The following is a 13014-nucleotide window of genomic DNA, read 5'->3' on the forward strand; positions in this document are numbered from 1 at the left end:
AATGGAGTGGCTTAGGAAATCAAGAACTCTTGAGATAATCTGATAATGGACATTTCATATCGGTGATGACATGGAAAGTGGGTCTCTTTCCACAGGGATTAAAGTCTTCAGAGACACCTATGACATGCTTGCTGATGGACTTTGGCAAGCTACTATATCAAAAGCTTGGGATCAGTATTTTGGGCTGTGTCCTTTGCAATTTGTGGGAAAATGACCATCAAAAAGGTGATGGCTTGACTTTTCTACAAACCACCTCACATTTCTTCTTCGAGGTGCCTTGTTTCATGTAGGTTGGTTTGCTTGTGTTATTAGAGTCAGTGGATGGCAGTCAGTAGAGATGGAAGTCACAGGGATTATTTGGATGCTATTTGCAGTAGATGGGTTTGTGTAATGTTAATGGGATTTAAGCTCTTCCAAGTCCATTTATAGGAGACACACACACGCGCGTGCATGCATACACACACACACACACACACACACACACACACACACACACAAACTGAGGTTAGCATTTTGCTTTGGAGTTCACTCCTTGAAATAAAGTTATTCTAATTTGACAAGATGAGACTCTGCATAACCATTAAGGAGTCCCCCAGGCTTTAAAAAACCCAGATGTTAGTCCTTCTCTTTCTGATAACTATGTATGTATTATCTTGGTCAGACAGTTGGATCTGTATATTGATCTGTGCTAATTTCTCAGACAGAAGCCCAATCTGTTTGTCTTTATTTCTCTGTTTGTATTTTCTCTGTTTGCATTTTCTCTGAAGATCATGGTGCTCACTTTTCCCCTGAATGAATGAATGTAATTTTAAAAGATCGTTGATCCCTTGAAGATCTATCTTTCCTAGTAAAGCAGATCTAAGAACCTGTGCTAGCAGTCATCCTGGGTATGGCAGTGTGGTTACCAATACAGCTTGAAACAACACTGGGTTTTTTTTTTCTCTTGGAGGAACTGACACTAACTGGACTCTTGTGTTGGGTTTATTGGCAAGTACTCAGCAGTTAGGGTTAATGGTGGCAAAGAAAGTGAGTCCTTTCTCCACATGATTATTCTCCTCAATGAATTCTGCAGAGCCTAGGGATGGAAGCAAGTCTCAATATCTTAGTATTATACTATACTTGGGTACCACTCTAAGTCTCTGGGGTTCAAGGTCCTGGGATATCTTCAAGATATGAGGGAAAATGGTGGTTCAAGATGGTATCAATTATTTGATACTTCTGTCACATACCACCTTGTGTCACTCCCTCAGCTTCAGTAGCAAAGAAGATGACCACAATTATGAAAAAGACAGATAGATATTCCTATTCCACAAGATTCTCTAAATATCTATCCTTTGAAAGATTTTTACTTTATGTACACACACACACACACACATACACATGCTTAAGAACAATGTTTTATTAGATTTTGCCTTAACATATATGGTTAATGTCAAGGCAAAATCTAATAAAAACATTGGTCTTATGCCATTTTAGATCAATGCTATGTAGGAATAATTGTAGATGATAAGAATTTCTGTGATAATGTTCCAGTGACAGTAGAATTTACAACTTGATTCCTCAAAGAATTTTGAAATATATATTTGAAATATATGAATGCCATTCCGGGAAAATTGGCAAACTCTGTATATTTCAAGTTATGAGATTACATCTTGCTAGACAGTAAGTACTGAAATGTGATGCCTTCAATCATGAATTACAAAGTTCTGACCATTTCCTTGCATAACCTGCCCTGATCACTAAATCCCAGAATTTTAAGGATAAGATCCTAAGATTTGTGGTTGGGAAGACATGGTCCTCAGTTGAGATCATAAGCTATTTTATTATTATGAGTACGTTGACATGACTTACCTATGTGTTCATTGATTCTTTGTGAGCATTTTACTGGGGGAGTTCATATGGATGAAATTTAATTCCTTTCTTGGAGCTTCATAGGATCCATCCAACGATAAATTTATTTCCCTTATATTCAACAAATTCAGTGATGCATATCTGCTCTCAGTTTTTACTTTTGCTCAGTGGACTGAAATGTATTTGTTCTGAATATGTGTCTGTATGTATGCAACCTGTTTATCATATTGACTAAAATTTTCAATCATTTCTATTCTTCTGTTTTGGTGAAGAACTGTTAATTCTTCTTTAGCAAACTTAGGGTGATATTTGTAGTATTAATGGTACATAGATGTCTAAGAATTTTTAAAATACATGATGGTCTATTTTATGATTCCAAAATTCTACATAAAGACTGATATAGTTTGGTTGTTGATTATTTAAATACATTTTTTCTTTTTCTTTTTTTTCAAATTCTTAATTAGCTTCTAATTTACATCATTCATTTCCACCAGATTTTGAGTCACAAATTTTCTCCCCATTTTTCCCTACCCAATGCCTCAAAATAGCAGTCCCACAGGATATCCCCTCCTCCAATCTGCTCTCTCCCATATTTTTTTCCAAAACCCCTTTTAACTTTTCCAGTGGATCTCTATGCCCCAGTACCTATATATTTTATTTCCAAATTACATGTAAAACATAATTAGTAATAGTACATATATATAAATAGATTATATTTAAATATTTGATTTTAAATTTGTTTTGTTTTATTTTATTTTATTTTATTTCATTTATTTGAATTACAGATTCATTCCCTTCCACCCTTGTCACCCACCCTTACTGAGAAGATAAGCATTTCAATATAGATTGTACATGTGTGGCTAATGCAAAACAATAACATAGTAGATATATTGTAAAAGACTGATTATATTTCCCTCCCTCCTATCCCACCTCCCACTTGTTCTGTTCTCTACTTTGATCCTGTACCTTTTCAAAACTTGGTGCTTCCAACTTCCCTCCCCCCAGTGTGCCCTCCCTTTTATCATCCCCCCTCTCATCCCCTTCCCCCCCCCACTCTCCTGGAGGGTGAGATACCCTATTTAGTGTGTATTTCATTCCCTCATCAAGCCAAATTCAATGGGAATAAGGTTGACCCATTTCCTTTTGCCTTCCTATTCTTCCCATCCATTGTAACCAATTTCCCTTGCCTCTTCTGCATGAGAAAATTTACCCTTTCTGTCTTTCCCCATCTCCTCTCATTATATTCCTCTGTCACCACTTAATTTCACCTTTTAAATATCATCCCTTCCTGTTAAATTGGTCCTGTGCCCTCTATCTATATATACCTGTAAACATGTATACATACATTCATATACGTATTCATATACCCATAAATCCTCACATATAGACATTATATATATACACATACATATATGTATATTTCTATTCCCTACAACTGCTAAGAAAAGTTTCATAAGTTACAATTATTGTTTTTCCATGTAGGAATGTTAATAGTTCAACTTTGATAAGTTCCTTATGATTTCTTTTCCCTGTTCACTTTTTCATTCTTCTCTTGCTTCTTGTATCTGAATGTCAAATTTTATATTTAACTCTGGCTTTTTTCAGCAAGAATGATTGAAAGTCTTCTATTCCACTGAATGACCATTTTTTCCCCTGAAACGTGATACTCAGATTTTCTGGGTAGGTGACTCTTGGTTTTAATCCCAGCTCCTTTGACCTCCAGAATATCATATTCCAAGCCCTTAGATCCCTCAGTGTAGAAGCTGCCAGATCCTGGGTTATCCTGATTGTGTTTCCACAATATTCAAATTATTTCTTCCTGGCTGCTTGTAATATTCTCTCCTTAATCTGGGAATTTTGGAACCTGGCTATAACATTCCTAAAAGTTTTCTTTTGGGGATCATTTTCAGGAGATGATCCTTGGATTAGTTACACCTCTATTTTGCTCTCTGGTTCTAAAACATCAGGGCAGTTTTCTTTGAGAACTTCCTGGAGGATGATTTCTAGGTTCTTACTTTGATCATGGCTTTCAGGTAGTCCCATAATTTTTAGATTATTTCTCCTCCATCTATTTTCCAGGTCAGTGTTTTTTTTCCGATGAGGCATTTCACATTGCCTTCTATTCTTTCATGTGTTTGGATCTGTTTAACAGCATGTTGATTTCTCATAAAGTCATTAGCTTCCATTTGTTCCAATCTAATGCTGAAGCAATGATTCTCCTCATTGCGCTTTTGAGATTCTTCTTCCATCTGGCAAATTCAACTTTTTAAGGTATTCTTCTCCTCATTGCCTTTTTGAGCCTCTTTTGGCATTTGATTTAGTCTATTTTTTAAGGTGTGATTTGCCTCAGTCAGGCTGTTGACTCTCATTTCATAATTTTCTTGCATTGTTCTCATTTCTCTTGCCAATTTTTCTTCCCCTTCTCTTATCTGCTTCTTAAGGTCCTCTATGGCCTGTAACCAGCTCGTATTTTGCTTTGAAGCTTTTGGTACAGGAGTTCTGACTTCAACGTATTCCTCCTGTTCCATGCTTTGCTCCTTTTTGTCCCCCAAATAGGAGTCTAATGTTGGAATCTTTTGTCTGCTTTGTTTCCTTTGCCTGGTCATGTCACCCCTCAGTCACTTGACCCCTGGGCTTTTTGCCACAGTAGGACTCTGCCACCAGACGAGGGAGCTTTCATCCCAAATGCTGGGTTTTTCTAAGCTTCTAGAGGTTTTATATGGGCGCCCTCTCTGTGGTCTCCACAGGCTCTGGAAAGCTGGACACACACCCCAGGCCCTCCACCCTAGACTGCAATCCAGATCCAAGCAGGTTAAAGCAAGAGCGATTACCCCTTAGACTGGTGCTTGGTTCCCCTACACTCTGCAGGGTAGGAGCTGAAGCTGCCACATGCTGCTGGCTGGCTGTGCCAGCATCTCAGCAGCTTCTCACCCCGGGGGCAAAAGCAACATACTCCCACTGACTGGGTCCCGAAATCCAGAATACATTGACCTCTCACTTTGTCCTTCACATCTATGTGTTGATAAACCTGGAAAAGGCCACAGCTGCTGCTGATCTGGAGTCCCTCTGGCCTGCAGTTGCTCAGGCCCGCTCTGGGGCTAAAGCCTTGGAGTGGGGCTGGGGTCAGCTCCCAGCCTGCTAGGCTGTCCTCAGCAGGTCATTAGCTTGTCTATGTCATTTTGTGGATTTTGCAGCTCCAAACTTTGTTTAGAATTCCCTTTTTTACATGGATTGGGGAATTTGGAAGCTGGAGCAGTGGGTGGTCCTGCTTGTACTTTGCCATCTTGACTCCACCCCCTACATCTTTTTTTTCTGATTAAGGCTTTTAGTTCTTAATATATAATTTTTTCCACAAGTTTCTTCTTGATAACTCCATTGGTTTCCTTCAAACTCTTGATAAAATACAACCTTCCACAGAGAGCCTTTCCTAACCCCTATTCATTCTTCATTCCAGTGCCTTCCATCTCTTGGTTATTTCTAATTTATACAATAAAGTTAGTATATACATCATTTTATTTTTAAAAAATGTTCTTGATATTATTGTGTTGGTGGTATGTTTTAAACAGAAAAAAAATTCCAACTTGTTAATTAGATCTAATAATTCCTCCTTCCCTATATTTGAATCCAATTTAAAAATATTATAATACATGAACAAATCACGAGGCAACTGGTTGGACAAATATCAAATGGAGAACAAATTACTAATTATACCCCATAACTTTTGGTGAAAACACCTTTGTTCATCAACCAATATATCGTTCACTTGTGTTTCTGAATTTTTTTTGTAGGGGAGATGATACAAGGTATGAATAATTTGAATATAGTGCATAAATATCTAATGAGGCCATATTAAAGAGTGGGTAGCATTTTTATCTTTTGGTAATAGATACATGATACCTTCTGCTAAGAAAGATGGTATTATGTTTCAAGTCTGAGACAAAGGTGGAAAAGTGTTTGTTACTATCTCATGAACAACTTCAGTTTTTGAGAAAGTAATTATATGTCTGTTCTGGAAAACTTCCCAGTTTTTTTACTTCCTTTGTTGTAAATAACCTGTCTTTCATTATATAAGGATGTGTAGGTACTGTGCTTTACCCATGTAGGTTACATGTATTTACATGGATCAGTCCAGATACAGCTTGAAGGTGGCATGAACAAGTTATTTCTAGAGTATCCTCTTCAAACTTTCTCCAAGAGAGACTTTGTTTCCTGACTTGAGCAAAGGAACATGCTGGGGTCAGAGGTTTGTCCCTCTGCCCTTTTCAAAGAGATTCAAATATGACTAAGAAAATGACTGAAAAAAGGCTAATGAAGAGCATTTTTTTTTTTGGTATCTGGAATACTGCTGTCATTCATGCATGAATACATGTTCTTCAATCTATGAACAATCAATTCAAATTCAAATTAAATTAAAGATGAATTATAAGTAATATACTCATCCACATATATGTATACATATACACATGCATAAGTATGTGTATATGCATGTAGGTATGTATGTATACATGCATATAGTAACACATAAAACTCCTTTCCATTTCCATCCCTTCACTCTGCTTGAGGCTCATTCAAAAAGATGTATTTATTATTCAAACATAATCCTTTTTTTTCTATCTCCATGACTTTGTTTATTCTGACTGCTTGGTCTGTTAAGTTTTCTGGTAGAATATCTTTTAACTATAAATGTAGTGCCTTCTCTTCTTAGAAAGAATGCCATAGCCCTCTCAATTCACATTGCACTTTGTGTTGTGTTCACAAGCAGTAAAGGTACTTCAATGAGAGAGTTGGAAGGTCCCTTAAAATTCGTACATCCTAAACTAAATCATAACAGGAAATCCCTCAACAACATCCCTGACAAGTGGTCATCACTTTCAAGAATTTGAGAGATTTCAACTGCAGCACTAACTAAAGCAATTCATCTCACTTATAGGCAACTCTAAGTACCAGAAAGTTTTATGTAAAGTAAAGCTAGATATGTTCCTCTTTTTCAATCTCTACCCATGGTTCCTGGATTCATACTCTAGAGTAAAGCAGAGTAAGTTTCAATTCTTTTCAATACTGGGAACCTACTAATACTTGAGTAATGCCATCACGTATACCCTAAGTTTTCTCTTCTGTAGCTAAACATTCTCAGTTCCTTAATGTAATCTCTATATAGCATGAATTGTAGTCCCTTCAGCATCCAGGTACTCCTCTTGTATTTATTACAAATTTAATACAAATTACACTCCATTTGTATTTATTACAAATTATCTAAGTAGAAGAGACTATCAGTCAGTTATATAGACATATGTTGAGCAGTTAAGCAAAGCTGTGGATAGAATGCTGGTCTTGGAATCAGGAAGATTTCTCTTTTTTAGTTCAAATTTCTCCTCAGATACTTTCTAGCTGTGTGATTCTGGGCAATGTGCTTAACCCAGTTTGCCTCAATTATTCATTTGTAAAATGAGCTGGAGAAGGAAATGACAAACCCTCCAGTATCTTTGCCAAAAACACCCCCAAAAGGGGGTCACAAAGAGTAGGACATAACTCAATGCCAACAACATGCATTAGGTTTGTTGCTGGCCACATATGAATGATACTTCATGCTGTCAGGCAGAGGAGAAATAGTTGCCTTACCTATGGGCTTTACTTTAATGCCTCTGCCTTTTTGTCTTTTACTCATTTGCTTGGGAAAGGGAAAAAATAGTTATGGAGTTGAGAAAGTAAAGCCCTTCAGCAGGAAGACCCTTGATGCTTTGTTGAGAAATTTACTTTCAGATCAGACTCTGATCATTTATACTTCAGTGATTGCAAATTTAAAAAGGGATAATGTAGATTTTTAAACTAGAAGTTATATTGAGGCTTATAATAATGATGCAGTCTTCTACGATAACAAAATATAATTAACAACACAGAATCAGTCCAGGGAGAATTACTTATAAAAATCCTCTGATTTTATAATCTCTGATCTAGAGAAAATGTCAAAGGTTTTATTTAAATGATATTTTTTAAAATTAAATTTTAAATTAAAAAAATTTTAATAATATTTTCCAATTACATTAAATACAATTTTCAACATTTGTTTCCTTAAAATTTTGATTTTCAGATTTTCTCCCCACTGTCTTTCCCCTTGCCTTCCTTGAGATTTAATACATTTAATTTAATACAGGTTATACATATGTAATCTTGAAAAAACATTTTCATATTAGTCATGTCATAAAAGAAAACACAGACAAAAAAAGAGGAAAAAAAACAGTATGCTTTGATCTGTATTCAAATGCCACCAGTTCTTTCTCTGGAGATGGACAGCATTTTTCATCATGAGATTTTGGAATTTTCTTGGATCATTATATTTCTGAGAATACCTCAGTCATTCACAGTTCATCATCATAAAATATTGCTGCTACTGTTTACAGTGTTCTGGTTCTGCTCACATCACTTTGCATCAATTGATGTGAGTTTCTAGGTTTTTTACAAAAGCATCCTACTCTTCATTTTGTATATCACAATAGTATTATATCATAACCATTTACAAGTTGTTCAGACTCCAATCGTGGGCATTCCCTCAATTTCCATTTTTTTTCCACCACTAAAAGAGCTAATACACACATATAATGTCTATGTGCACATGTATATATGTATGTTTAAGTGGGGAGAAATGATTTGATTAGATTGCCCAAAGCTGGGCAATTTAGAAGTAAATGACATAATTGAAGTTACATCCCTAGCTCCTCATTAGAATAGGTCCATATCTCCTTGTAATATTCTTTCTATCTCTCATTAATTATTAACCAATCTGCATTAACTGCCAACCCTGGAACACCCACTCTTCCAAGGCCATATAAACTGTAAGTCCACCACCATGTAGGGGTCTTTGGTACTCAAAAGGATCACTGACTCATTTTATTGATAAAATTCGAGCATTATTAATAAAATGATTAATTTTCCAGAAACTATGTCTTGAACTTTTTAAATGTCATATTTCCCTAAAATCTCTGAAAGTGTCTTTAGTAGACAAAAGTGACTATCATCCAATTGGTCATATTTAACCATATATGATAGCCTGTAACTGAACAGCTAGGTTGCACAGTGGATAGAAGGAGCCAAGAAGTGCCAGAGATCAAATCTGGTCTCAGATATTTATCTGTGCCAGTCATGGTCACAGAGTTGGATACAACTGAAAATTGACTAAACTGAAAACCTGTGTCTGATTATAAAAATGCATAAATTTTTGGAGATTTCATATGTAGCAAAGGAATATGTAATATTGATCACAGGAATTTTACTCATACTTATTCCTCTACATATAATGCCATCACTAAATGTCCTGAAAACATCCGTCATTAAAACTCAACACAAATGCTACTTGTCTGAATTCTAATCTGAAATCTACCCCTGATGCTGTAATACTATAATTGTATAATCACAGGTAAAATGATTCATCTTTCCTGGATATCAGTGTTTTTACATATGAAATGACGAACTTGATATAGGTGGCCCCTGTGGTCCCTTCAGGCTTTCTAGCAAAGATTCTAAGGACCTCACTTTCCCAGTCTCAAAAGTGTTAGGGTTGCGCTAAATGTTCGTAAGCTTGCTTCTACCTCTAAATAATTTAATGTATTCATCTCTATTGAATATTCCATTCTATTTAGTTTGTACAATTCATATGCCTGTGAATATGACATTTATGACATCAAATCAATGTTATTTTTGCATGTGTTATCATCTTCCTCACTAGAGTGCAAACTAACTTATGTAAGAGACCATATATTTGTTTCTTATGGTCCTTGTCATAGTTTGAGGCATTTGGAAGAACCAAAATGTATGTTTATTGAATTTATTAGTGTAGGCCTCCCAAAGTTTTCCTTCAAACAAACAAGTAGGATTCAGAGAAAGATTAATGAAAAAGTGATAACTAGCATCAGTTGACAGAGAAAATGATCCAAATATAATAATAAAATTTTAGAAGAAAATTTGAGGGTGCATTAATTTCAACAAGTGTTTATTAACCATCTGCTGTATCCATTTTGCCAGTGAAGAAACTGAGACAAAGAGAGAGGAATAAATTTAGCTGTGGTAGGTCTGGGCCAAAAATGCAGTTTCCTGATCAGTGCTTATTCCAAAAAAGGCACAATGGTACATCCCACTGCTTGAATGAAGGGAATGAAGCCACGAGGAAGGCAAGTTTTTTTTACAAAACAAACTATGTCCCAAACCTAGAATCCATAGATACCAACTGTTCTTTTCACAGTGTTTCCTTAATATTCTACCATGTCACCTCAGTTCTGAGTTTTGTCTTTTATTGCTATTTTTTATTGTTGTTTAATTAGTCATGTTCAACAATCTGTTACCTTATTTGGGGTTTTCTTTACAAAGCTACTGGAGTAGTTTGCCATTTCCTTCTCTAGATCATTTGATAGATGAGGAAACTGAAACAAAGAGGGTTGAGCAACTTGCCTAGAATAACACACCTAGTAAGTATCTGAGGTTAAATTTGAATGCAGGTATTCCTGATTCCAGACTTAGCACTCTATTCACTCTATCACCTAGTTGCCTATCTCCTTAGTAAGGAGAACTTACTGGTCTGATAATTTCCAGTTGAATAGTTCACACCAGCACAATGTATTTTGATTATACTCTCCTAAGCTAATATAATCCTTGATGATTCTTGAATATTCTTTCAAACAAGGAAATAATTATTTTAATCCCTAGGTCTTATCCTTATAAGGTCTTATCCTTATAATCTCTTCTCCTGGCTGGCCAATGAAAGAATGAGTAAGATGCAAGTTCAAATTTCTTTACCTGGTTCGCTTATAATTTGTTCTAATGAGAAAACTGCTGATTGGGTTGCCAGGCAACCTCTTTCAGGCTTTGCAGAGCGCAGTAAAGTAAACACAGATTTGTTTTAAAAGAGTATATAGAAGAAAAGACTACAGATAGGCCATAACTTTCAGGGAAATGAGTAACAGAAATTAGAAAACTGAAGAGTCTACTCATACAAAGAAGTGTCTATAGCATCCTTCCCACCTCCACCCATCCCATCACCCATTGTTAGAATTCAATAAAACACCTTGAATGAATTTTATTTGAATAGACACTTTATTATTCTAGCTATATTTTACAAACTGAACAATAATATCTGAATGGTTACCAAAAATGGAAGTTATTTATCAGCAACTAGAAATATATTTGTTTTCAAGTGATTTTACTACCTAGATGTGAGAGTAAATTCCAAATTTAAAATTTGTGTTTTCATGAGGGAAAAGAAGTAAATTTAGGAAAGTTTATACCTATATAGGAAATGTTTATAGAGATTCAATTTTAATTGCTTAATGCTTTGTCCAATTTGGTAAAACTTATAAATCATTCATTTTTTTGTAACTTATTGCTTACTTCAGAGTCAGACCCAGGGATGTATATAAGTCAAGGGAGACTTGGTAGGTAGACAACCATAATGATCAAAAAGCATTTCCTCCTGATGCCATCCATGGGCCATCATCCTCCAAATAATTTTTTGGCTACTTTTTTTTCAAATTTTCAGTTCTTAGATGACTCTAGACAAATCCTCGTGAGTTTTATTTCTCAACAACTATTTTTGGGTATAGGAAACTAGAATGGACAAAGTGATAGGAAGTTCTCCATAGCGAGATCCCACTAGGATCTAGGGGTAAAAGCAATCCTCCAATAATTTGAAAGACAATTGGATCTAACTATTTTTCACTATATCCTAAGAATACTGAACCTCTTCATTCACTTTCCATTATAGCCCTTCAATAGGTTTTCTCTCTTCCAATTAGAATGGAGCTCCTTGTAAGCTGTTTATGGTTCTATTTTCCTCCTTAGTGATTAACAGAGTACTTGGCATCAAATATTTGACTTATATACACAATTGCCTGCCTTCTTGTTTGTGCTCTGCTCATATCCTCATATATTCTGCTGACTCAGTGCTTACCCCTTCTTGTTTCGCTACTCAGTTTGACTTCCTTGATACATGACTGATGTTAACAGCCTGCTTTGTTTAAGTAGTTGCTATTCCTCAGCAAGCAGACATTATATAATAATTAAAAAATCAGATTTATACTGTTGCTCTCTTGTTGTATAGAGAAAACAGTGGACTTGGACAAAACTCTTTTTAGTCTAATTAAAGCTTTAGTCCTTGGGTCATTTTTATTTTAAGTTAATCTTTCCATTGTCTTAAAGTGATTATTTAGGCCTGGCTAGCATATATGTTATGCATTTGATACATAATGATTGACTAACTAATATAAGGCCATTTTGCTTTATACTTATCCTAGGAACAAAAAAGTATTTGTCTAGTTTAATCTCTACTGATAACCATGTTCTCTCTCTCTCTCTCTCTCTTTGTCTCTCTCTCTCTCTCTCTCTCTCTCTCTCTCTCTCTCTCTCTCTCTCTCTCTCTCTCTCTCTCTCTCTCTCTCTCTCTCTCTCTCTCTCTCTCTCTCTCTCTTTCTCTCTCTCTCTCTCTCTCTCTCTCTCTCTCTCTCTGTCTCTCTCTCTGTCTCTCTCTCTCTTTCTCACACACACACACACATATATGTAGACATCTATTTATCTATCTATAGAAAAAGTCATAGTCTTTAAAATTGAGAGGATCCTTTGTAAATGGGGAAAGAGACATATAGAAATGTTTAAAAGATGCTCCTTCCCAAAGTACAAGATATCAGGTACATACCATGCTCTTTGTTAGACTCAAGTCATGCTCTTGACTTTTCAAATTTTTATCATTATTGTTCTTTCTCTTTGTCATGAAAACAAGTAAGTATTAAACACAACTATAGCATCTTTATTTTAATGGAAATAAATTTTAAAATTTATTGTCACCTTGGGGAAATAGAATAAAAAGAATGCAGTTGATGGGAAGTGAAGAGTTTTCTGACGTCTCTTTACATGGAGACCTTGAAAGGAAGTTTCGCTCCAACTTTCAGTTGTCTAATCTGAGGGTTTGTTTAATCAGAGTTACTGAGGTGTCATATAAGGCATGGATATGAAGGTTAAACAGATCTATTATGGGAATTGAATTGGCTAAAAAAAACTATATCATACAATACGATTCCATTTAAATATGTATTATATACACATGTGTATATTTATATATTTGTAGATCTATATATGCTTACATAGATACACATATACACACAGGAATATATATACACATACATT

The sequence above is a fragment of the Petaurus breviceps genome, unplaced genomic scaffold (assembly GCF_028583685.1).
Source record: "Petaurus breviceps papuanus isolate PSGF00001 unplaced genomic scaffold, PetGlider_PUasm1.0 174, whole genome shotgun sequence".
NCBI lineage: Eukaryota > Metazoa > Chordata > Mammalia > Diprotodontia > Petauridae > Petaurus > Petaurus breviceps.